The sequence below is a fragment of the Oryctolagus cuniculus genome, chromosome 13 (assembly GCF_964237555.1).
Source record: "Oryctolagus cuniculus chromosome 13, mOryCun1.1, whole genome shotgun sequence".
NCBI lineage: Eukaryota > Metazoa > Chordata > Mammalia > Lagomorpha > Leporidae > Oryctolagus > Oryctolagus cuniculus.
Window position 1 is genome coordinate 91,480,900 of NC_091444.1, and position 27,719 is coordinate 91,508,618.

Genomic DNA, 27,719 nt, shown 5'->3' on the forward strand with positions numbered 1-27,719 from the left:
TTTATTTATTTATTTATTTATTTATTTTAAATGGGTTGATGGGGGAAATATTCCATCTGCTGGTTTATTCCCAAATGCCCATAAAAGCTACAGCTGGGTTAGACCAAAGCCAGAAGCTCAAATGTGCATCCGGGTCTCTCATGTGGGTGACAGAAGTCCAAGTGTCTGTCTACCTCAGAAAAGTGTGCAGGACTGCCATCAAGCAGCCTTGTTTCTTGTAATTTCATTGTAAAGGAAAAACATTTTGAAACAGTTAAAAGTCAATGGGAAACTTTATTTAATTTAACCTTTTTTTCTTTAACAAATGCACTTTGCAATTTTTACCCAGTGTAGTACTGGCTGTCTTAGTAAATTTTTTGCTGCTAACAGAATGTCTGTGGCTGAATAATTAATTAAAACAAAAACCAGAGCTCTGTCTCTAACAGCTCTGGACACTGAGAATCCCAAAGTCAAGTGGCCCAAATCTTTCCATTTTGCTGCAACATTTTTTAGGAGAAGGAGGAAGGGCAACAAAACATGGAAGCCAGAACAAGGTAGTAAAAGTCACAGCCTCAAACATTTATATCATCATTACAACGTTATCACCAACATTCATACATCATCAACATTGTATCAGCAACATTATTTTATATCACCAACAGTAATTTATTTATTTCGATGAAGCCTTTACAACTTAGACATCTACAGTTACACTTCACCTACCAACACTGTTGCATCAGATCTGGAGCAGTGGGATGCAGACAGAGTCCTCCCCAAGTTTCACAGCAAGTAGTCAAGTGTTTCTTTATATTTCCAGCAATCCTGGAACCAGAACTACCAGAACTGGAGTTTAGTTTACCCACATCCACAGGTTGATCACAGATTTCCGTGGAGATTGCACTAGCAAATGCAAGCCTGGAACTGTGGGGTGCAAATAGGGCCTTCCCCAGTCCCCATGAGTGATCACAGGTGTCCTGGGACATACATCAAAGTCACAGACTCAGAGCTGTAGGATGCACTATGGTCCTTACCTAGGTCTTACAGTGCAAGTTAAGGTTATGCCTGCAATTCTGAATAGGCAAAGACCAGCTAAAACAGAGATGCAGGTAAGGCCCTCCAGTTCCCACCTGTGAGTAAGAGTAGCCCCAGGGATTGTAGTACCAATAATCACAGTATCAGGGATTCAGGACACAGGAGGACTGCCCTCATTTCCTAAGGACATGCAAGGTTGTTTCTGGTGCAAATTGAAGGGGATGCAGGTTACAAAGAAGAATTAACTTCGATGGTTGTTTCTGAAAGAAAAGGTTAAAAGAAACTCTGTCTCAAATTCAAGTCAAAGTAAAAGGAGAAGAGACACAGAATTCACTTTCAAAGGTTGTTGAAATAGTACCCTGAATTGTTTGGCTAGGTCTGTGTGAAGCATGTCTAGGACATTGAGATAGTGACTCAGATATGCCCTACCATGTCCCAGTAAACCAGTTGGGAGACCAGGACTATTGCAAGGCTTAAATCCCAAGACTAACCACAAAAATCTGAGCTCAAGGGAGATCATAGATGGTGATAATGTTCAGGAAATGTCAGCCAAGTAAAAGAGATAGCAGAATCTAAATTTGTTTATGTCATTAGAAGGGATTGGTAGCAGCTTGGTTAGCAGTGGAAAAATAGCAAAGACTGAAGGACATGAGATGAAATAGGAAGCATTGAGTAAAAGCAGTTTGATATATAGTTTAGAGTACCGGGTATCTGTGAGGATATTCCATTCTCTTCAGACTGTTGAGTACAGATTTTCCTTCTTTTATTAGTAAGCACTTTGACAAGTTACAAAAGTAGTAAACTTTAATTTCAGAAGACTGAAAATCACAGATAGGAAATTTTGAAACCACCCATAGTTCAGAAATTATGATTTACATTTTTCTGTTTTTCACTACTTATGAAGTATATTAAATGAAATTACTGATTACAGCACATACTCTCTACTTTTCACTGAATACATCAAATGTCCATAGTCTTATATGTAAATTTTTTCTATTAATATGAAGTTCAAACATTCCATTTTAGTTGTTCAAAATATTCTGTCAATGCACTGAAGTTTACCCAACTATCAGAAATTTGTAATTTAAATTTTTCCAGTTTGTGCTCTTATGAATAAAGTTGAATAAGGTCAGAAAACAGACAAGCATTCTATATATAAAGTTACATAACAGATGAAAGATGGAATCAGTTTTAAGTTTCTGAGTTTTAAGTTTCTGGTTATGTATTACGAAATGATATATTGAACAGCCTTTTACTGCGAAGCATATAACACTGCATTATTAATATGTAAGATTGAGTGCTTAACAATACTAGAGAATTAATTCCAAATCTCTTTCCACATATGGAAAACTGCTTTAACCAAGTTCCATCCCGAGCACATGGTTAATCATTAGACAAACAGCGGAGCGACTTTCTGTTATTCACATATCTTGTGAAAGAGGAAAAAATAAACAGTGTGATTGGCTGGAGGAGCTGCAGGCAATAGATACCAAACATCGCTGTGTGAAATTAAATGATGGTCACTTCATTCCTGTACTGGGCTTTGGAACCTATGCACCTGAAGAGGTAACCAAGTAGTACTTTTCTGATGAGGGTTAAAAAAAAAAGCAAAACTAGGATGAGTGGAAGGTGAAGTGGGTTTTCAAGTCTCCCAGTTCCTGTGTGACTCTGGGAGTTTTCACCAGGCTTGACCTATTCCACGCACAAGAGACAAGAAAGTTAGACTTCACTCTTGTGTCAGGATCTGATTAGTTATCTGCTGATGATTCTGGGATCTGATTTTCCCTCTTGTTCCTGGCTATTTCCATGTTTGGCATAAGAGATGAAACTTAGCAGTCAAGAACAGTGCCTGTCATTATCATGGCCTCGGGGTTGATTGCAATAGGAGTGGGTCTTCTTTTAATTTCTGTGATTTAAAGAAAAATGGTAGAGATGCTTCACTGAAATGGAAGTCAGTAGAGTGGATTGTTCACTGAACTAGAAGGGATTTTGTACTCCAGTATCCTCCTAAGACCACTCAGTGATGTGACTTGGGAATAGTTAGCTAGACTTAGAAGTCCTACTTTGGAGTTAGATGGGAATACATATTTGAAGCACACTCTGAAGACATATAACAAGATGTGGTTACTCTGTGGTAATGTGGCAGGAAGAGGAGAGAAAGATGAACACCAGAAAAACTTCAGCCTTGGTAAAATTCAGCACACATTCTCACACAGAAACAGAAACCAGCTAATGTCAGCACAGGCAGTGGGACTCAGTCTCTGGTCCACAATGATTTCCCTGAAAAGTATGCTTCTCAACTTTAAATCTTGTCAAACAAATGGAAAAGAATTATTTATTATTATAAGTTTTATGATTTTGTGACTATCTTTAATTTTTATATAAGTGAAGTTGAATATATGTTCATTTTATTACTGTTTATAGTCCTTGTTTATTTTTCCTGCTGGGCTTTTTATTTGTTGAAGTCTGTTTAGTAGTGCCATTAAGCCTGTGATGATTATGTAAATTTAAAAAAGTTACCTCAAAATAATAAAAAGTAGATAAGTTAAAATTCTTTGAATAAGTGAAAAATAATTTGATTTATCTTATTTTTCTTAAAAATCATTTTCAAAACTTTATTGCTTTTAAAAAGCCAATGATTTCATATTTCAGTCTATTTATCAAATTCCCTAAAAGAAGTGACATTGGTATTAAGAACTGACAGTTATTTAATAATTAATCCTTATCATGTTGTGGTTAGTTTCTGAATTGTAAATTTATGTCCTTTGAGGACATATTTTTACTGTTGTCTTTAGTTCTGTCATGCACATGTAATAATCGGGGAGAAACAGAATAGACTGCTATCAGTTGAAATTCCTAGTTCCAAACTGGTCCCTGGCTGACATCCAGGAACCCGAATTTCTCACCTTTCCCTAACTGACAAGGATGGAAGATGTACTAGAATGGGTTTTCCAAGCAGTGAGGTTTAAGTAAACCAAGTAAACCTGTTTAATTTGGGAGACTGAAAGTTTGCTATGTGCTAGTAGAAGGAGGGTAGGCACCCAATTCTCAGTGCAGATCTGAGGAACTGAGCTTCAGTAGCTTTCCTGACAAACATTTCCCATGTGTTGGCCTAACTCAGTGGTGGGGGAATTTATTGTGCTCTGCATGACTTCACTGGGAGAACATTCATTGAAACTCAGAGAGTACTTAATCCCATGTACATTTTACCTGTATTAATTCTACTTCGTACCCTCACAGTATCAAGAATTTTGATAATAGCTATATAGTGCGGTATAAGCACACAGCTTCTAGTGAAAATCTTAGAAATTGCATCTAACTTCTTTGCATATTATATTTCTCATCTATTGACAAAGTTCAATGCCCAGGGAAAGGTCCCAAAATACAGTTAAGATGAGTAAGTTGTAAGTTCTAATGCAGAAGGAGTAAATTCTCATATTCTACAGCATAGTAGAGTGGCCATAAATCACTGCTTATTGTATATATTACAAATAACCAGAAATATAAAGAAATGATGAATAAGGAGACATTAATGGTAATTATCTTAATTGTAATATTACATCTTAAAATGTAATGAATTATAATACGCTACTCCAAGTATATGTTCATTCTTTCCCCCATAAATGTATTTAATTGTTTTATGTCAGTCTATACTTGATCTTAGCCAAAAGATCGAGAAGCAATTATATGTCAGTCCAAAAAAGAAAACATGAAAAAAATACTTTATTATGGAGTTCATGGTTTGGAAGACAGTTAACTGTAATAATAAGACTCCACAACACATCATTTAATCAACAAAGGTTTTTCTTTTTAACAGGTATTTGTAAGTTCTTTATTAAACTTTTAATTCTCATCCCTTCCTCTAAAAATATCAATGCTGGATGAATTTAGACTTTTCTGTGTGATTTTCTGAGAGGACTGAATATTGCTTGCACTGTTTCTTTTATGCTTCATTCCATGCATGTTTTCCCTATTTGAACCTAACTTTTTGACCTTACTGCATGAAACTATGGTTGTAACTCTGGATATTAGCTGTGAGTCTTTCCAGCTGATCACTGAACCTGGATGATGTTCCTAGTGACTTAGGATATTTGTGCTTGCTGGGACTGACGTGTACCTGGGATGCCCAACTTTATTATTTCAAAAAGGAAAGAACCAGGGCAAACTGGGATGAATTCATGACTCCAACTGCAGAACTAACCCAAAACAAAAGGAACAGTTGATTCTTGTCAAGGTCATTGCTTTTACCTGAACTAGCTCTTGTCACGTGAATTTCCAAATGCTACTTTTTGTTGCTCCTCTAGGTTCCTAAAAGTGAGGCTTTGAAGGCCACCAAATGAGCTATAGATGCTGGGTTTTGCCATATTGACTCTGCCTACTTGTACAAAAATGAAGAGGAGGTAGGACTGACCATCACAAGTAAGATTGCACATGGTGTTGTGAAGAGACAAGACATATTTTGCACTTCAGAGGTACTGTCTTATGGTGCACAGGTGTACAAAGTAATGCAATGTTATGAGTGGAACTGACAATTATATGATTGGATTAATAGTTGTTGGTGTATTGTGTTTAGTGCTACAAGTTTTATTCAGATACATTTGCATGTAACATTTATTTCTTCAAATGTATGTTTTATATTCAAATCTATATTTTAAGTAAAGCCCCTTTACCTTTCTGAGTCTCTCTCAAAGCACTGTGATGTAGCATGGCTGTGGAGACAGACAGAACTATCATCAGGTTACGGTTTTCCTCATTTCCTCAGTGACTTTTTAAACTTTCACATTATTTTCATTATCGGTCGTCACCGTTATCAACATGACAGAACAATATAAGAGTTCTCATTATGCATTAAATATATATAAACATATTTAATATGTGCAACACATATTAAAATTTTCAAAATATTTCCCTTCAGTTTTGCCAGTAAAAGGGATACTAATTCTTCCCTATGGAATTAAGCAGATGTCAGAATTAGATCATTAAATTTTATAAAAACTCTGCTATTACTTGATAACATTTTTATCTCTGGTGCCATGATTCACTAGATTAACAACAACCAAACATATATACAGGATATATAGATATAAGATCACAGGAAACCCCCAAAATGGAAGGAAGTGCTTTTTCCTTGTATTCATCAGTTTCTAACTAGTATAAAAATATACCAACAAATTTGGTTAATGTATTCATCCAACACAATATTCATTTGTTAACTTATTCAGCTTTGGTCCACTTTCCATAGACCAAAGCTGGTTCGACCAAGCTTGGAAGAGTCACTGAAAAAACTTCAACTGGGGCCAGCGCCACGGCTCACTAGGCTAATCCTCCACCTTGCGGCGCCGGCACACCGGGTTCTAGTCCTGGTCGGGGCGCCGGATTCTGTCCCCGTTACCCCTCTTCCAGGCCAGCTCTCTGCTGTGGCCAGCGAGTGCAGTGGAGGATGGCCCAAGTGCTTGGGCCCTGCACCTCATGGGAGACCAGGATAAGTACCTGGCTCCTGCCATCAGATCAGCGTGGTGCGCTGGCCGCAGCGCGCTGGCCGCAGCGGCCATTGGAGGGTGAACCAACGGCAAAGGAAGACCTTTCTCTCTGTCTCTCTCTCTCACTGTCCACTCTGCCTGTCAAAAAAACAACAACAACAACAACAACAAAAAAAAAAACTTCAACTGGACTATGTTGACCTCTATATTATTCATTGCCCAGTGTCTCTGAAGGTAGGTGATTTGTATCATAAAGCTTATTTCATTTCAGCTACCAATATAACCACAATTTTTATGAACTGTTAAATGACACATGTATATAATTTATATAAATTCAATCTGTGTACTATATAGAAACTACTGAAGTTAGCTATGCCTAAGAATTTATTGGATTATGTAACTGGAGAGTCCAGGCCACAAATAGATGTACATATTTTAAGTAGTCTTAAGACATGTGTATTGATATTGATCTTGCATCTCTGTATCACTGAAGGTTACTTGATTTTTGTTGAACTTTCCCCCATTGGTGTAAAATATGGTCTTGGAGCAATTCAAGGATCATGGTAATTAACATTTGATAGATACTCTGCATCTTCCAGTATTAAAATCAATTTTGAAAAGAACCTTATATATAGGTAATGTGACTTCACTTGGAACAAACAATATTGGGATAGATAAAGAAAACCGGTTAGCTTGGGTCAAGGCTGCAATCTATCACTGCTACAGTCAAAGGCTATGTAACTATTGGTTTTCCAAGTAAAAGAGTGGCATTTCTTCAGAGAAAAATATAGGGGAAGGAAAAGTAATAATGGATGTGGGGAAAGTGTATCTACTAATACATATAATAGGTGTAAAAGAATAGAGAAATTCCATATAGTTGCACATGCAATCCGTTTAAAACACACATACACATACACACACACACTCTGCTTCCTGGAGGTTTGCTGCCTGAGTATAGGAGCATTGCCCTGAGTGGAGATTTGTGTTGGTTGACATCATTGTGATGACTGCTTCTGTTACAGCCAGGGGGAGAACTTATTCCTAAAGATGACCATGGAAAAGTACTATTTGACACAGTGGATCTATGTGCAACGTGGGAGGTGAGTATGTGGAGGGGAGAGTAAGGAGAAGCCTGGAGAGGGGGTTCTGTCACACTTTCACCTGGGAGAATGGCATATGCACCCACTCATGGAGGTAGAAATTCATGGCTTTTACAAGGAAAATCATCCTGAGTGATGGGGAAGAACCAGAGCCTGCTACCTTCACTGGGATTTCTGCATTCATACTGGCTCAGACATCTATGCAAGTGATTCTTCACAATGTTTTTCTCCACAGACAATGGAGAAGTGTAAGGATGCAGGATTGACCAAGTCCATTGAGGTTTCCAACTTCATCTGCAGGCAGATGGAGATGATTCTGAATAAGCCAGGGCTTAAGTACAAGCCAGTTTGTAATCAGGTCAGCACCCTATACTTCCTTTCCTGTTCTTCCTTCCTTTCTTCCTATGTACTACTCCCAGTATCCATTGATCCTTTGCTCCTCTTGATCTTATATTTGAGGAATGGAAGATCTACAAGCATAGCTATTTTGTCTTGGAAAGTGTGGAAGACCCACTATTGTGTTTCTTCTTAGGAAAGTCTTAATGGGAAAGTGTAAAGACCTTAATTCCTAATTTTGTAATAATTTAGGGAGGTAAAGACAATGAAGGAGGCAGTACTTGGTAATCAGACGTCAGAGGGAAGGTGGATCAATCGCTGAGCTATGAAAAATGAACAGAGATCAGATGGGTGAAGGTTATGTGGAGGGAACTGTGTCCAGGAAAGAAGGCCATAAAGCATGAGATGGGCAGTAAGTGGAGTGAAAATAAGAAAAGACCAGTATTTCTGATTTCTTGTGTTTTATACAGAGGTACAAATGGAGAAAAAGTTAACTAGAAGTTATGAAAGTCATACACATTAGAGGTAGGGAGTTATCTGCTTACAGAGATACTAGTGATGGATGAAATCAGCACTCAAGAGCTTGTAGTAAGACATAGGCCTGACCCTGTACCTAAATACATCAGAGTCTGCATCTCCTTCCTAGCTTCTGCCACCAAATCAACTGTTTAAACACATCCATTCTGTGTCTGGTTCTGTGCTCTAACTTAGGTTATAGAAGCAAGGGTCCTCAATTGGAAAATGCAACTTACAAAATTCCTGAATTTGGTATACAATGATAAAACATCATGATTCTCAAATATAAATATTAGAAATTATCATTATTCTGGACATAATTTTCTCATAATTTTATTGTTAAAATCCTCAAGTTTTAAAATATTTGAAACAGTGATATAGAACATATGTATTTTGTATTGTACATCCAAAACTTTTGACATTTGCCACATTGTGAAGTACATAAGATTCATACACATATATCATACATGTATGTATATGTGTTTGTGTGTGTGTGTGTTTGTGTGTGCTGGGTATATCTGTACAAATATGTGCAACATTTTAAAAAATCTCTTCAAAGAAATTGTGGACATGACAGTTCATCTCTACAGCTCAGAAACCAGGTCATTAGAATAAATACATTCTCCCACACAGTAACACCTTCTGTTATGACACATAGGGAAATTAACAATCATTGCCTCACATCCTCTAATACCCAGTCTATCATCTCGTTTGTAGTCCAATTCCCAACAATTTTTTTGAAGTGTCTTTTCTAGGTCTTCTCTGGTTCTCACATTGCTTTAGTCCTATTCCTTAAGTTTTTTTCCCCAAGAGAATGATCATCCAACCCTTTTCAGCATGATACTAAGCCAGGTTTTTGTCAAATATTTTAGGGTTGCTGTCTTGTGGTATTGATTAACTTGTTTCTATATTCCAGTTTTCTATAAATCAGAAGGTACATATGAAAACCTTATTAAAACTAAACATTTTGGTAAGAAAATATTCTTAGAATGGTTTAATCCTCAGATTATGTCAGTAGGAAGCACATAGTGACAGGTTGTCCCACTGTTGGTGACAGCAGTATTCTTCACTTGGCCGAGTTAATGGTAGCCAAATCTTTTTTTTATAAATGTTTCTTTTTGACAATTATTGGTAGTCTATTGGATGACTAATGTCCTAGAAGAAATAGTATCCCCAACTAAGTTTTATGTAATAATTGAATATTCATCAATGATTTTTGCCTGCTGCTACTCTTTCATTGAAGTAAGTAATTATTTTCATTTTTAATCATTCTTATTTTTCTCAAATGATATTTTGCCCTAAAAGGCCCTCATCAAATCACAATTAATTATTTCTATAAGACATGTTAAACTCTTAATCTGTTCCCTGAAACAATCAATGTCACATGAAACAATTACTATAATAATCTTCAAACATTAGGGCAAGCAGTTTTATTTTTTTAAGATTTACTTATTTATTTGAAAGGGAGAGTTACAGAGAGGCAGAGGCAGAAGGAGAGAGATGTCTTCCATCACTCCCCAAGTGGCTGCAACAGATGGAACTGTGCCGATCCAAAGCCAGGGGATTCTTCTGGGTCTCCACGTGGGTGCAAGGGACCAAGGACTTGGGCCATCTTCTACTGCTTTCCCAGGCCATATCAGAGAGCTAGCTGGATGGGAAGTGGATCAGCTGGGATTTGAACCAGTACTCATATAGGATGCCAGCACCACAGGCAGCAGCTTTATGTACTATGCCATAATGCCGGTCCCAGGGAAAACAGTTTTGATTTCTTTGCGTGTTTCTCCATTTTCATGATAGTTTTATGGATTTCCATTTATTCTGTCATATGATTCATTTTCTCATTATTTTCAATGTGAAATCCATTGGGTGTACTCAATGAGATACCTACCAAATTGACAGTGTTGTCCGTTAGTCTTATCTTCAGGATTCTTAGAGCAAATTTTGGCTTTCTGCACAATTTGATAATCAACATGCTACAATTCTATCCCTTTTCCCCAATCTGCAAGTCACAATGTGCCCTTGTAGTGAACAAAGATGTAAGTATCAAGAAGTGGTTTGTAGGGTTGCTTATTCTCAATGACATCTTTTTAAAAAAATTTTTAACCAGCGCAGGCACTGTGGTGTAATAGGCTAAGCCTCTACCTGCGGTGCTGTCTTCCCATATGGGTCAAGAATTGTGTCCCAATTACTCCACTTCTGATCCAGCTCTCTGATAATGGCCTGGGAAGGCAGTGGAAGATGGCTCAAGTTCTTGGGCCCTTGCACCTATGAGGAAGACCCAGAATAAGCTCTTGGCTCCTGGCTTCAAATAGGCCCAACTCTGGCCCTTGTGGCCATTTAAGGAGTGAACCAGCAGATAGAACACCTCTCTCTGTAATTATGCCTCTCAAATAAATAAATAAAATATTTTTAAAAATTTAACCCATTCAGGGCCGGCGCCGTGGCTCACAAGGCTAATCCTCTGCCTTGCGGCGCCAGCACCCTGGGTTCTAGTCCCAGTCGGGGCGCCGGATTCTGTCCCAGTTGTCCCTCTTCCAGGCCAGCTCTCTGCTGTGGCCAGGGAGTGCAGTGGAGGATGGCCCAAGTACTTGGGCCCTGCACCCCATGGGAGACCAGGATAAGTACCTGGCTCCTGCCATCAGATCAGCGCGGTGCGCTGGCCACAGCGGCAATTGGAGGGTGAACCAACGGCAAAGGAAGACTTTTCTGTCTTTCTCTCTCACTGTCCACTCTGCCTGTCGGGAAAAAAAAAAAAAAAAAAAACTAGTCACTGAGACACCAGACATGCAAAGCGGTAATGTTTATGTGCTCACTCCATAACTTATAGTAAAACTTGTAGAAAAGTACTAACAGTGCCATTGCTCTTATGAATGAAGCAGTTTTGAGTAATAAGACTTCCCCCCAATTTATGACTATTCCCTTTGAATTTGATACAGGTGCTGTATATCCATCTTGTAACTTAATAATTTCTTGCAATGATTATAGATTTTAAAAATGTATTAAACACTTGAAAGTTACAGAAACCCTGTGTCATATTTGAATACACAGCATTTAACAAAGAGCATAGTCTATTGCACATAGTTTAAATATATTCAGGAAATGCTGTCAAACTAAACAGTTGTTCCAACCTTTAATTCACTTCCATTTAGTTATGTTCAGTTTATTAAACATATATGGATAATGTATTAAGTTGTTCATTAACAGTCAGGGCTATGCTGATCAAGTCACCGTTTCTCATAGTGTCGATTTCACTTCAACAGGTTTCCTTTTTGGTGTTCAGTCAGTTGTCACCGATTAGGGAGAACATATGGTATTTGTCCCTTTAGGACTGGCTTATTTCACTCAGCATGATGTGTTCCAGATTCCTCCATTTTGTTGCAAATGACTGAATTTCTTTGTTTCTTACTGCAGTATAGTATTCTAAAGAGTACATATCCCATAATTTCTTTATCCAGTCTATCGTTCATGGGCATTTAGGTTGGTTCCAGGTCTTAGCTATTGTGAATTGAGCTGTAATAAACATTAGGCTGCAGACCGCTTTTTTGTTTGCCAATTTAAATTCCTTTGGGTAAATTCCAAGGAGTGGGATGGCTGGGTCGAACGGTAGGGTTATCTTCAGGTTTCTGAGGAATCTCCAGACTGACTTCCATAGTGGCTTGACCAGTTTGCATTCCCACCAACAGTGGGTTAGTGTCCCTTTTTCCCCACATCCTCGCCAGCATCTGTTGTTGGTAGATTTCTGCATGTGAGCCATTCTAACCGGGGTGAGGTGAAACCTCATTGTGGTTTTGATTTGCATTTCCCTGACTGCTAGTGACCTTGAACATTTTTTCATGTGCCTGTTGGCCATTTGGATTTCCTCTTTTGAAAAATATCTATTGAGGTCCTTGGCCCATCTCTTAAGTGGGTTGGTTGTTTTGTTTTTGTGGAGTTTCTTGATCTCTTTGTAGAGTGTCAATTGGTAAAGTCAACAACAGGAGTCACTGTGCACTTACTCCTCATGTAGGATCTCTGTCCTTAATGTGCTGTACATTGAGACTTAATGCTATAACGAGTACTCAAACAGTGTATTTCACTTTGTGTTTCTATTCGGGTGCAAACTGTTGAAATCTTTACTTAATGTATACTAAACTGATCTTCTATTAAAAAAAAAAGAAAAAAAGAAGAAGAAATTATCAATTCCCAACTTGACTCTCACCGGGATTAAACATGACAGTAGGTCTGATGTGATTTCATCATCATTTAAAAAATCATCTATTATTTTTCACTTTATGTTTCTGTGTGGGAGCAAACTGTTGAAATCTTTACTTAATGTATGCTAAGCTGATCTTCTGTATATAAAGAGAATCGAAAATGAATCATGATGTGAATGGAAGGGGAGAGGGAGTGGGAAAGCGGAGGGTTGCAGGTGGGAGGGACGTTATGGGGGGGGAAGCCATTGTAATCCATAAGCCATACTTTGGAAATTTATATTCATTAAATAAAAGTTAAAAAAATAAAAAATATATATGGAGAGCTTCTGATATGCTCAGGAGTACATTAGTTGTTCACTGGAGCAAAGGTAGGTGGAGAAAATGTGGAGCTTTTGCCCCAGTCCTTTCTATTCTGGCAAGAAAGAACAGTCTGAAAGCTTTAGCAAGTAAGTACTTCATAAAGCTTTGAACTTCATAGAGACATCTTCTACATGGAAAGGTTTTCATTAGCAAAGGCAATCTTAAAACCCAGGCATTTGGTGAAGAAGTTGACAGTGTTTGGGACACCTTCATCCCATATTGGGATGCCCAGGGTTGAATTCAACTCTACACTAATCACAACTTTCTGCTACTGTGTACCCTGGAAGGTACTGGGACCCATGCTATCCACCACAAATAGGGGACCTGCCTTGAATTCCAGCTCCTAGCTTTGGCTTGGCTCAGTGCTGGCTGCTGTGGATATTTCCAGAATGGACCAGTGAAGGGGAAAGTCTTCTCTATGTACTTATGTTACTCTATTTTTTCTCTACCTATCTTCTTTTCAAATAAAATACCTTTAAAGAAAAAGTACCCTTGATACTGTACAACTTTCAAAGGCCTCACATGTCATTCAAGCCTAATTAACAAGATGGATATATAGCACCTGTATCAAACTCACAGGGAACACTGACTTGACCAAAACTCATTCATTCATAACAACATAGCACTGTTTGTACTTTTCTTTAAGTTTTACTTTTAAGTGAAACTTAGGTGTTACTGAACTTGATTTTCAACCTCCCAAGTTTTCCAAGCCTGCACAGTATGTGCCACATCTTCAGAATCTCTGAATAAACTGGCAGTTCCCCCAGTTAGAGCCACAATTACTCCCTTTCCCCTAATCCTGGACCTGTGCCCAGGTTGTTCAATCTTTTTTGCTTCCAGTGTCCATGGACCACATGCCACACAGTCATGTCAACTTTTCTCTCTACCATGGGTACACCCGAGGCTTTTTAACCTCCATAATGTCCCCAAATCAACAGAGATTTTTCTTTAATTCACATTCATGATCTTATTTTTCTTCTCTATTAGCCCCTTAAAGATACCCTATGCTACCTTCCAATATCACTGGACATTTGCTTCCTTTAAGAATTACATGGATTTCTTCTACGGCCCTATTGGCCCTATTAATTATTCCTGAGAAAAGATGACTGACTTCTATTTATAGACAATATCATTGCTAAGCAGAGAGTTAAAGATTCTATTTTTTGTATCTCCAAATTTATTTTACATTTTGGGTCAGAGTTCTCAGGAATAGTGTGGTGACTGGCAGATTTTAAATGCCAATGGAAAGTTCATCAGAATGCTCTCTTTTATTCAAGCCCTGAATTAGGACATGATTGAGTTGATTTCAAGTCTCTATTTCTTCTTAGACTTCAGTCAAAACTGGGGCAGGAATGTGCACTATGCCTAGAGAAAGATGACCGAAGGGAAAAGAAACCTTTCAGCATTTTAATTTAAGCACTTGGTAATACGAGTTCATGGCTCTCGGCACCTTCAGACCCTCTCAGCTGTTCTTGAATAAGGGATAGAGCAGTGCTGGATTTCAGGACAGACCTTTATATCCAGCTGGCTACTAATGGGGCTGACAAGTCAACTTAAATATAAAGATGCTTGTCTAAAATCCAAGAGGTTACAGTATAGCCAATGAAGCAAGATGATTAGAACATAGAGATACCCTTAACGATTATTGTTAATGGCTTGGAAAAAGTCAAAACAAAACAAAATGATTGCCTAAGGAACATCATTGAGATTACTTTAACAGGGAGGCTGGCCCTAAAGAAAAAGTCATGAGGAGAAGAGTTTGAATTTTGTTTCAAATAATCCATATAGATGTGGAACTTTTTAATAAAAAGTGAAATCAATATTACACTTAAAGAGTTTGGCTGTTACATATTTATTTCATAATCATATGTTAGGGCATACTATAACCATCAAAATGTGATCACAGAAATATTGACCTTGGGGCAGGTATTTAACCTAGTGGTTAAGACGCTCATATCACACGTCACAGTGCTTCGGTTCGATTTGCAGCTCAGGCTCCTGACTCCAGCTTCCTGACATGCAGACCCGGGGAGGCAGCAGTGATGATTTAATTAATTAATATAAAAGACAAGAATGGGAAATACAGGCAAGTATTTAGAAAAAGAGTAACACACACTGTTGGTGGGAATGTAAATTAGTACAGGGAATAATGAAAATAGAAGATTCCTCAAAAATCTAGAAATATACTTCTGATATAATCTAGCAATCCCAGAACTGGGTAGAAATCCAAAGGAAAGGAAATCAGTATATTGGAGATACCTCCACTCCCATGATTTTTTATTTCACCACTCCTGGTAGCTAATATACAGAATCAACCAGGTACCCATCAACAGATAAATGGATAAAGGAAATGTGTATATACAATGATAGCTCTATGCTACCCAGGACAATTACAACATTTTTAATTACTTTACAGAAAAAAAAAACACATTCATTCAAAAGTCACTTGCTGAGTACCAATTATGTCTAATATCTATTTTAGGGATTGTGTTTCATTAGTGAAGAAAGCATAACAGTGAAGAAAACAAAATTTATTCTTGTGTTAAACTTACCTTTTGGAAGGGAGAGCTAATAACTAAAATATACAACAAAGCAGGAAGAGACACATATGCAGACTGTTGAAAATGTGAGACTGTTGAAAATATGAGGTGGGGTAACAGTATCAGGAAAACCAACCCCATGGGTTCGAGTGGCTGCAATGCAATTTAAAATAAAGTGACCAGGGGCAGGTGTTCAGCATACTGGTTAAAGATACCACTTAAGATGCCCATGTCTCACACTGAAATGCCTTGGTTCAGTTCCCAGTTCTGGCTCATGATTCCAGCTACCAACCAATGTAGACACAAGGAAGAAGTAACTGATGGTTCAAGTAGCTGGATCCCTGCCATGCACATAGAAGTCCTAGACTGAGTACCAGACTGCTGGTTCTATCCTGGCCCAGCCCCTAATGTTATGAAAATTTGGGGAATAAATCAGTGGATGGAATATTTGTTTCTCTCTCTCTGCCTCTCAAATAACCAAATAATAATTTTAAAATTAACAATAGAATAAAGTAAAATCATGTGACTGGAGTCTGAGCTCATTGAGAAAGAGACAATGGCATAAACACGTGAGGAGGTGAGAGTTATCAAGGCAGTGATCAGGAAGTGCAGACGTTATGCCAAAAAGTAAAGAACAAGATAGGGGAAATGGTGAGGGCCATGGGTGCAGGCCATTTCAAGAATGTGACTTTTACTTCCAGAGAACTGAGAAGCTACTGCCAGGTTTGGATCTAACAAGCGTCATATCTGACTTACTGTTTCAAAGGGTCACTCTGGCCACTATGTGAAACAATGGTAGAACACGAAGAGTGATAGGGCTATAACCATACTAATCCAGCTGAGAGATGATACTGGCCTACTGACTGTGCCCAAGGTGACAACAGCAGAAGGGACAAAATGGTCACAATTACTTTCTGAACATATGAATGTACTTCAAACAGTTTGTTGAAAAATGGAATTAATAGTATGAAGCTTATTTTCATATAAGAATAATTTTGAAATACAAGCATAGGTTTTTCATAATATGCATTCTCCATCAATTATGAAAAAATTACCAACAATTACATTGCACCAAAATTAACTCGTGCTTTTAATTCCATTTTTCCACAAACTTTTTAAAGCTCCTTCATATTCCAATAGTATTTTCTGATGGGCTGGACTTGTGTATGCCAAAAATAATGTCAAACATTCCTTGATGGGATTTGGAGGAGTTAACTGTTAAGAGCTAAGAGCTGAACTGAAATACAGACAGCAGAGGCATCCATCGTCATAAAAGTCAATTATAACATCAGGCAAATGAAAGGAACAATCGTCTTTTCTCAGAGAAAAAGCATAGAAGGAGGCTAAACAGGGGAAAGTGCTGTTTGCCCAAGATTTCTTCCTCCTCCCATGGAGTCATCCCAGGCAAGGGTCCTGTGGATCAGTCCAGACTTGATGACCATCTCATTGCAGAGGGAGACTGGAACAAAAGCTGTGAACCCAAGGGCCCAGGGAAGGAAAGTGGGTAGGGCTCAGGGTGGAAAGGAACTGAACATTGAGTCAGAGTGGAGCAAATATTTTTCCCACATTTTTTTTTTTTTTGACAGGCAGAGTGGACAGTGAGAGAGAGAGAGAAAGGTTTTCGTTTTGCAGTTGGTTCACCCTCCAATGGCCGCCGCGGCCGTCGCGCTGCGGCCGATCCGAAGCCAGGAGCCAGGTGCTTCTCCTTGTCTCCCATGAGGTGCAGGGCCCAAGGACTTGGGCCATCCTCCACTGCCCTCCCGGGCCACAGCAGAGAGCTGGACTGGAAGAGGGGCAACCTGGACAGAATCTGGCGCCCCTACCGGGACTAAAACCTGGTGTGCCAGCGCCGCTAGGTGGAGGATTAGCCTATTGAGCTGTGGCGCCAGCCCCCACATTTTTTTTTTTTTAATTTTTTTTTTTTTTGACAGGCAGAGTGGACAGTGAGAGAGAGAGAGACAGAGAGAAAGGTCTTCCTTTGCCGTTGGTTCACCCTCCAATGGCCGCCGCGGCAGGCGCGCTGTGGCCGGCGCACCGCGCTGATCCGATGGCAGGAGCCAGGAGCCAGGTGCTTTTCCTGGTCTCCCATGGGGTGCAGGGCCCAAGCACCTGGGCCATCCTCCACTGCACTCCCTGGCCACAGCAGAGGGCTGGCCTGGAAGAGGGGCAACTGGGACAGAATCCGGCGCCCCGACCGGGACTAGAACCCGGTGTGTCGGCGCCGCTAGGTGGAGGATTAGCCTAGTGAGCCGCAGCGCCGGCCCCAGCCCCCACATTTTCAGTAATAAGGCCTTTGCAGAGTATCTGGCAGTCTTGGGAGGGTAGTGGCAGCCAGGGGCAGAGGCGGGGTATGTGTGGTTGGGTGGTGGGGAGACAGGATTGATGCACACATAAGAGGTCTCTAAATGAAGCTACTGGGCTAGGAATGCAGATATGAGCAAGAGCATGGGTGTCTAGAAGGCGTGAGACCTTGACTGCAGCTTCGTGCATGAAGTGCTGTGCACTGGCTGGAGTGAGGAAGGCAGCTTTTCCCGTGAGCCCTTCCCAACTGCTTTGCCATATATAAGCCACTTGTTTGTAACACAAGATGCACTCTCTGCTGTGAGTTCATCAGGAGTGAGCCCTCCACAGGCTTATTTGGGTTCATATTCTGTCTTGTCTTTGTCTTGCTCGCCTGTCCTTATAGTAGGGCGTTTAAATTTCCCGAAGGAAATACATAGTTCTCTTTAGTCTTGTGTCGAAAGACATGTTACTTGGCAAAATTCACCAGATGTGGGACTAACACTGTGGCATAGTATGTTAACTTCTGCCTGTGGTGCTGGCATCCCCTATGAGTGCTGGTTCCAGTCCTGGCTGCTTCACTTCCGATCCAGATCCCTACTAATGGCCTGGGAAAGCAGTGAAAGATGGCCCAAGTGTTTGGGCCCCTGCATCCCAAAGAAGCTCCTGGCTCCTGGCTTCCATCAGGCCTGCTCCCGTGTTGCAGTCACTTGAGGAGTGAGGGAACCAGAGGATGGAAGACCTCACAGTCTCTCTCCTTGTAACTCTCTCTCAAATAAGGAAATAAATCCTTTTTAAAAAATTCACCAGTACTGACTGGTTCCCGGCAGGCTTGGGCTTCGACGTGACACTTGGGTCATTTTCTGCTGCTGTTTTCCCCAGGCCATTAGCAAGGAGTTGGAGCTGAAGTGGAGCAGCTGGGAATGGGACCAGTACCAACACCACATGGAACATGGGTGTTGCAGATGGTGGTGTCACTTCTATGCCACAACCTGGCCTCGTTTTTAATTCTTACACTAGATAAGTTGGCTTGATTTTTATGGATTCATATACTATTAATGCATTCACAACTGCTACTAATTGACTTTTCATTCTTTTCCTACTTGGGAGGTTTACTATACAGGATTTGTTATTGTGTATCAGAAATATAAAATTTTTAGGGCAAATAAACACATAGTGTCATTTTGTCATACAATTGCTTTTACTTTATGTTTTACGTGGGAGATTTACTATACAGACTTTGTTTATAAATTGTATTAAATACTATACACTATTAAATTTGTGGGACAAATGCATAGCATTGTTTTATAATAAAATCACTTTCAATTCATGTTTTGTATTTTAATTTTACTAGTTACAACTTGTGACCTCAATGGGCAGTTAATATTCACACTGTTGTGGAGGGAGTTTGAGGCAGAGATTAAGGTACCACGTGGGATATCTTCACACCGCATTGCAGTGCTTGGGTATAAGTCTCTTCCGTGCACTCGATTCCAGCTGCCTGCTACTGTGCAGGGAGCAGCAGATGATCCCTCAAGTAGTTGCATCCCTGCCACCTACGTGGGAGACTCAGATTGAAGTCTCAACTCCAGTCATTGGCCTGGTCCAGCCTCAATTACTGTGGACACTGGAAAGGGCACCAGCACATGGGAGATCTCTCTCTCTCTCTCTGTCTCTGTTTCTCTGCCTATCAAATAAATAAGAAATTTAAAAAATTTACATTGGGAGCTGGTATTATGGTGTGGTGGGGTTAAGCTGCTGCTTGAGATGCCAGCATCCCATATTGGAGTGGTGGTTCCAGTCCCTGCTGTTCTGCTTCTGATCCATTTCCCTGCTAATGAACCTGGGAAAGCAGTGGAAGATGGTCCAAGTACTCAGTCTTCTGCCACCCATATGAGACCCAGATGGAGTTCCTGGCTCCTGGCTTTAGCCCAGCCCACCCCTGGCTGTTGTGGCCAATTGAAGATTTACCAGGGGATGAAGATCAATCAGTCAACCTCTTTGTCTCTCTTCCCTCTCTCTATCCCATTCTACTACTATTTCAAATAATAAAATAAATCTTTAAAAAGTACATTTTTAAATCTTTAAAAAGTACATTTTTACATCACTTCAGTGAATATTTAAATATCACATTACTATATTTTTTTCTTACTTAGTTACAGTATCATTTATTACTTTTTCAAATCCTCATGCTTCTTTTTCAGGAGCTAACACAACTTTTTTTCCATTTTGTTTTGGTAATTGACAACAGAGAAGAATTATCACTTTCAAAATAAGAGTAATGATTCTTTTTCTAAGTTTATATAAGAGACAGAGAGAAAGAGAGAGAAAAAAAGAGCACCCATCTCTTGGCTTACTCCCCCACATGCCCAAACGGCATGCCTCTCCACAGGTACAGCCAGGAGTCTGAGTTTAGACTACATCTAGCTTAGACAACCATAGTATGTTTGATTTTCCTGAAGCCAGAATAATTTATAATGCTGTTTATCTTTGTACTATTGGTGTGTTGGTGATTTTTTTAAAATTTACTTATTTATTTGAAAGGCAGAGTTACAGAAAGAGAGAGAGAAAGAGAAAGAGAGATCTTTCATTCCTTGATTCACTCCCCAATGGCTGCAATGGCAGGAAGCAGACTGGTCCAGATCTAGGAGTTAGGAGATTCTCCTGGGTTTCCCACGTGGGTGCAGGGGCCCAAGGACTTGAGTCATCCTCAGCTGCTTTTCCAGGCTCACTATTAGGCAGCTGGATTAGAAGTGGAGCAGTTTAGACTTGAACCTGCACCCACAGGGGATGCCAACATTGCAGGCAGTACCTTTACCAGTTATGCCACAGTGCCAGACCATATATTGATGAATTTTTAAAATTTATTTATTTATTTATTTGATATGTATAATTACAGACAGATAAAGGGATAGACAGATAGAATGATTTTCCATTAGCTGGTTAATTCTCCAGATGGCCGCAATGGCTGGAGCTGAGCAGATTCGAAGCCAGGAGCCAGTAGCTTCTTCTGGGTCTTCCATGTGGGTACAGGGACCCAAGCACTTGGGCCAATAACGGAGGCCATAACGGAGAGCTGGACTGGAATAGGAGAAGCTAGGACTTGAACTGCAACCATATGGGATGCTGGTTCCACAAGAGAAGGTTTAGCCCATTCTACATCTCAAATAAATAAGTCTTTAAACAAATGTTATACATTAAGGAAATATTGAGACACTTAGTATACATATAAAAGCTTTAAAATAATATTTACATAATATATTGATATATAATTGGTACTCAGAAGTTACCCATTTCAGCTATCATCTCTTATAAACAAATGAAACAGAGAAGAGCAGGAAAAGCCCCAGGGAGCAAGTGAACAGTACCAGAAACCAATCAGCTTAACAAGGCAGGTTTTCTGGGGATGTTGCAGTTTGCACCCCACTGTATGAGTTTTTTGTTGTTGCCTTGTTTTACTATTTGCCCTCTAAAGCCCACTTAATTCCGTTTTTCTTCAATTTGCTACTTTAATTTCCTATTCCTTTAGCATTTTGTCTCAAATGTGTACTTTTTTATTAGGGAATTTCAAAAAGTTCGTGGAAAATAGAAATCAAAGGTAAGCATGTTTTGGTGCAAAAAATATTAAATCCATTTTTATTTTTTGATTTGCTTACTTCCACAAGTAATAGAAGCAGTTTATTTAGCACCACATGATTGACTCAGGTGGTGGAAAGTTTTAGAGTTAGAGCTAGTTTTAATCCTGGTTCTGGCTCTCCTACACACTTTCCATGAACTTTCTGAAGCTCCTCACTTACCTGATTCCTCCCAAATACTTCATCTATTGAGCCAAATAATGATTATGTTATTTGTTACTTTATACAATCTTGTGATTATTGTATATAATCTTGTTGCTTTTTCTCCTTTAGCTTTAAACATATTGAGACAAGGAGATAGAGAAAGTAGTTGAACCACATGAGAATAAAAGTCCCTACTATCTCAAGATTTGGAATATGGGCTTGGTTCCCCACAATCTGAAGATAAATGGACCCTCTGCTAGTACTCAGCTCATACAAGTTTAGGGAGACAATGCTGATCTAGGTTGATGTATAGCTTATTATACACTCTGTAATACATGAGAATGCTAAATGAAACACCTACCGCTCCCCATGACAGGAAATGTTGGACCACATGAAGAGCCAACAGTGGCAGGAACTGCATTCTGGGAAATTCCCACCCACCTACTTTCCAGAAAAACCTTGACTTTTCCTCCCCCTTATTAGAATGCATCTCCTCTTCATTAGAATAATCTTCCCTTTTATTGAATAAGTCATATTATGTTAAACACAATTCAGAGAGGAAGATGGAAGGTCCCACTCTATAGAGTTCCTGTCTGCTTTCGCAATAAAACACTGTTGGTCACCATTTGCTAGTCTCTAGCTTCCTCCTGTATTCTCTCTTGAAGTGAAATCAAGGACCCAGGTACCAAGCAGCCCTCATTGAATGTGGTTAAGAATTTGTTACTGTAAATATATTCCAAAAAGGCATACTTTTCTTAAGAATGCGTAGGAAATAAAAGCAACAAAAAATGTACAATATTAAACATATATTCCATAGCAGAGGGTAAGGGTGAACAACAAAGAGATTACTAATGAACCAAATATTTGTAATAAACTACTGCACTCTTATCTAAAATTATAATTTAAAGAAACTAGTCAAAATATTTTATATTCTGTTTGAAAAAGAATGTGACAGGCATACAATATAACAAATCAAGGAAAGAGCCCATTAGAGAGGGTTGGGAGAGAGGTAACACTATATTCCTAAATCTGTATACATGAAATACATAAATTTGTATACCTTAAATAAAATTTTTTAAATAATTAAAATCAAGGTGAAATAAATTTAAAGCACATTTGCAATAGTAACAAGCAAGAAAATTCAGATAATTTGGTCTTAAATACTAAGAATGAAAGTAAATATGAAACAAATAAAATACCAAAAATATAATAATTGTTAGAAGGAAATCTTTTCCCCTACCAGGTTAGGCAGGTCAGCTAGGATTGAGGCTGCTGACAATAGACAATAGATTAACTGATTATCTAGATTAACTAGAGAAAAGTTTAACCCAAATGCATGCAAGAATACTCTGAGTACCTTTAGAGCAAAAATAGTCCTTTTTTTTTAAGATTTATGTATTTGAAAGAGTTATATAGAGAGAGGTAGAGACAGAGGGAGATCTTCCATCCCTTTGTTCACTCCCCAGATGGACACAATGGACACAGCTGGGCCAGGGAGAAGCAGGAGCTTCATTCCAATCCCCGACATGGGTGGCAGGATCCTAAACATTTGGCCATTTCCCGATGCTTTTTCCAGGCCATTTGCAGGTAGCTGGATTGGAAGTGCAGCAGCAGGGACACACACTGGCACCCAAATGGGAAGCTGGTGTTAGGTGACAACTTTATTGTTTATGCCACAATGCCAGCCCATGCAAATAGTCTTTGGTAAGGGTTTATCTATCCTCTTAACAGAGTGTGAGTGTATATGTGTGAGCGGCTGCTTAGGGCTTGGCGAGAAATCAAGGAAGGCTCTATTGGGCTTTGTCATAGCTGTGCTAAGGGTCAGTTTTGGAGACGGTTAAGGCAGCTGTATTTTTCAGATGCTTAGCTTTAGTCAGATAAGATTTACATTATTTATTTCTACATCTGCTTGAAGGGGACAGACTGTATTCAAATCACAGCAATTATTATAATCTACTTTGTCACACAATGCTACTCTATCAATGTGTTATACAATTCTCTACATAAATTTTTAAATAATTTTCTAATGATGTTCATAAATAATAGTAGTCTATTTGGAGAATAACTGTCTTTGTTGTGTTATTTTTGCATGTTTCTCTCAGTACTGTGATGACTTTATAAAATGGAAGTTTGGAGAGGTCTTTTGGTACAGCATATAAGGTACAACTTGGGACACCCACATCCTATATTACAGTGCCTGAGTTTGAGTCCTGGCTCCACTTTCAATTCTAGTTTCCTTCTACAGCACTTCCTGGGAGATAGTAGATGCTGACTCAAGTACATGGACCCCCTCCAGCCACATAGAAGACCTACTTTGAGTTCTAGGTTCCTGCCTTCAGTCTCACTCTGCTCCAGTTTTGTGGGCACTTAGGGAGTGAACCAGAGAATGAAGATCTGTATATTGTTCTGTCTTTTGCTGCCTCTCTATCTCTGCTTTTCAAATAAATAAAAATAAATATTTGTTTAAAAAAGAAATTAAGAGCTAGGAGCTTTTCTTTTGCTGAAATCTATTTGTTTAAAGTTTAAAATAATTTATCTATTAAGTTATCCAAGTATATTGTTTCTATGGCAGCGTACTTTGGCAATTTTCCTTGTTTTTATAATTTTAATATGAATTTATGATCTGTTTTAACATGTTTTCATTCATTGACTAGATTTTCCCCAGGGTTGATCTTGTTAATAGGGATGACACAAATGTTTGGCACATTAGCTGGTATTTTCAACATAACATTCTTCCTTATTCTAAGAACATGATTTTGTGTAAAAATCTGCACTTCCTTGAGCTCAAAGAACACCCACTAGTAGGACAATATAACCATAAGAGTCATAAGGATAAGTTTCCTCCAACTTTGCCGATGATTATTGTGAAGTAATAACTATAGAAAAAAACAAGAAGGGTCAAGGAGGAGTTATTCCTCATTTGGAGAGAGAAATAGACCTTCCTCACCCTTAGGGCCAGCCTCTTCTTAATACCCTCTTATAGGAATCAAGTGAAAAGTGATTTGCCTGACTGAAGAAAATACATCTGGCACCTAAGTCCCTTCCAGATTCTGCCCAGGGGTATTTACCACAAGAAAGACAACATCCACAGAAATACCAGGCACTTGTCACAGCTGAAGTCTTTACTGGGCTGAACATACATATGCAGACATATGCTCACAATCTTACAGTCTAACACATACACACACACATGAGGGGAGTTCAAAAAGTTTGTAGAAAATGCATTGTAGGAACAAACTTTTCATGGTTTAAGAAAATATTTCCACCAGCATAAACTGACCTTGTCTGTTAAAGATTAGCTTATTTACTGGAGAGGCATAGTCACAGAGAGAGGGAGAAACAGAGAGAGAGAGGTCCTCCATCTGTTGGCTCACTCCCCAAATGGGCATAACAGCTGGAGCTGCACTGATCCAAGGCCAGAAGCCAGGAGCTTCTTCCAGTCTCTCACGGGGGTGCAGGGATCCAAGCACTTGGGCCGTCTTCTACTGCTTTTTCAGATCATCAGCAAGGAGCTGAAGCAGAAATGGAGCAGCTGGGACTTGAATCAGTGGCTAAGGTGATTCTGGCTCTGAAGGTGGATGCCCAACCTACTATGCCACAGTGCCAGTCCCATAAAATTACCTTTTACTACCACTTTTACATATGCTCATTTTCACTTTATGATTCCCTAAAATAACTCGTTGATTGAAATGTTGTGGAAAAGGGAATTTTTATATTTTCTTGGTAATGTTAAAATTTAGGGCTAATATTTTTTTTCTCTCTAAAATTTTTATTTATTTATTTGAGAGGTAGAGTTACAGACAGAAAGAGGGAGAGACAGAGATAAAGGTCTTCTATACACTGGTTTACTCCCCAGATGGTTGCAATGGCTAGAGCAGGGCTGATCTGAGGCCAAGAGCCAGGCGCTTCTTCCAGTTCTCCCAGAAGGAGCAGGGGCCCAAAGTACTTGGGCCATCTTCCACTGCTTTCCCAGGCCATAGCAGAGAGCTGGATCTGAATAGGAGCAGTTGGGATACGACTGACACCTATATGGGATGCTGGCTCTGCAGGCAGAGGCTTAGCCCACTACATCACATCATTGTACCCAAGCATTGTTCTATAAATGTTTTATCACCAATTATTTATAGATTATGAAAATACAAATTGCAAAATCAAGTTGATTGCTACTTAGAACATGCTTTACTTGAGCTTTGATAATATTATGACTCTGTAGAGATGAAGGTTTATTTAGGAAATCTCAATGGAAAACAGTTCTAACATAGGGTTAGGATCTTGCTGAATGCATTGAGGAACTTTAAACATGAGTTTTCTGCCCTCTCGTGGCCATCTCTCAAAATACAGACAAAGCTGTATGAGAATGAAGACAATGAAAGCATACAGAGTACAACTCAAGAAGCAAATCTCTTTGCCCATTTTAAAGGTTTGGGGTTCCGAGAAATCATCTCACTTGATTTACTAATTTTATTTTGTATCATGGACGAGGCATTGTGGCCAGCCAGTTAAGCAGAGCCGAATCCCATACAGGCACAGGTTCTGATGCTGCTACTGGGTTTTTTTTTTTTTTTTTCTTTCCTCGTGACTTATTGAGGATCAGTACACAGACATTTTAATTGGTACACAATTCTTCACATGCGTACCTAAAATCTAAAAAGCCATGGTTTGTCCTTCTTTTATTTAAAGTTATTCCTGTGACTTTCCAGCTTCAAATTTGAAGGCGACTCTTGCTGAAGAGACTATCAAGACCCACTATCTTCAAAGGTACCTGTTACATAAGTCCCAGCAACTCACCGTTTAATATCATATACATGACATACTCAACTTCTCAATCTTCCACATTACTAGGAGGACTGGACTCCCACAACCAAAGATGTTATGAGCACACAGCAGTCTGACAGAGCAGCAAGAACTGGTTTTTTTCTAGGAAACAGCTCCACTAAACATGAGGGAAGTCATGGAAAATACTTGAGACAGATTAAATGCCCAATTGTGACTGCAATTGTTTTGTAGGATATAAAAACCATCCCCTGTGGCCTGTATTGTGGAGCAGCAGATTAAGCCAGCATCCCATATGGGCACTGAGTCCCAGCTGCTCCACATCTGATCCAACTCCCTGCTCATGCACCTGGGAAAGCAGTGGAGGATGGCCCAAGCCCTTGGGACCCTGCACTCACCTGGGAGACCTGGATGAAGCTCCTGGCTCCTGGCTTCAGCCTGGCATAGTCCTGGCTGCTGTGGCCATTTGGGGAGTGAATCAGCAGATGGAACATTTCTCTCTCTCGCTCTCTCTCTCTCTATCCCACTCTCTCTGTAATTCTGACTTTCAAATAAAATAAATCTTAAAGACAAACACCTCCAGCTATGGAATGCCAAGCTGACACAAAAGACAGTCAAAGCCTCCCATAATTCAATATCCTGCTATTTTCTGGTTGCACCAAAAATAAACAAGCAGAAAATAATTTCATCTCTTAAAACATCATGACCACTTAAAAAATGGGATGCAGTGGGCTTCTCTCTCTCTCTCTCTCTCTCTTTTTTTTTTTTTTTTTTTTTTTTTTTTTTTTTTTTTTTTGCAGGCAGAGTGGACAGTGAGAGAGAGAGAGACAGAAAGGTTTTCCTTTTCCGTTGGTTCACCCCCCAATGGCCGCTGTGGCAGGCACGCTGCAGCCGGCGCACCGCGCTGACCCAAAGCCAGGAGCCAGGTGCTTCTCCTGGTCTCCCATGCAGGTGCAGGGCCCAAGCACTTGGGCCATCCTCCACTGCCCTCCTGGGCCACAGCAGAGAGCTGAACTGGAAGATGAGCAACCGGGACAGAATCTGGCGCCCTGACCGGGAGTAGAATCCCGGTTTTGGTACCGCAGGCTGAGGATTAGCCTATTGAGCCTCAGCGCCGGCCTTTCTCTCTTTCTTAAAAATGCTTCAAGAACTACAAAAAGGAATTGCATTTACAAAAGAGTTGATAAAAATATTCCGCTGGGTTGTCCAAGAAGGGAGACAGGGTCCTCTGATGAGACATGGTGTTTGATATGAGTCGGACTTGGCTTCTTTGACTTCTGCTTCATCAGAGCTGGACTCTCCTCAATTTGAGTGCCTCCATTTCCTGCAGGCAAATCTTGAGTTTCTTGGT

At 39.6% G+C, this 27,719-nt stretch overlaps 1 protein-coding gene and 1 long non-coding RNA gene across 22 annotated transcripts in view; one reads left to right on the plus strand and one right to left on the minus strand.

Annotated features, from left to right (window-relative positions):
- The window catches only part of LOC103352177 (uncharacterized), a 75,541-nt gene that overhangs the window by 5,240 nt on the left and 42,582 nt on the right, over positions 1-27,719 (minus strand). For 8 of the 19 annotated variants that reach the window (XR_011381664.1, XR_011381668.1, XR_011381670.1 and 5 more), the window contains 2 exons: positions 5,682-5,720; positions 703-1,271 (listed from right to left, as the gene is read on the minus strand). The exons of 3 other annotated variants lie outside the window; for them this stretch is intronic. The gene's annotated coding sequence lies outside the window, so the exon portion shown is untranslated. Of the gene's footprint in view, positions 1-39; positions 1,272-5,681; positions 5,721-12,959; positions 15,009-27,719 lie in introns of those variants that run through there. 8 more of the 19 variants (XR_007914021.2, XR_007914018.2, XM_070055939.1 and 5 more) reach the window with 5 other exon arrangements.
- On the plus strand, positions 40-27,104 carry LOC138845032 (uncharacterized). Of its 3 annotated transcripts, XR_011381673.1 has the most exons (4): positions 40-2,577; positions 5,316-5,483; positions 7,514-7,591; positions 7,827-12,813. It is a non-coding gene; the product is annotated as an uncharacterized lncRNA (long non-coding RNA). The 3 variants fall into 3 exon arrangements; XR_011381671.1 differs by adding an exon at positions 23,841-27,104 and having other exon boundaries at positions 5,316-7,949; XR_011381672.1 differs by having other exon boundaries at positions 7,514-12,813.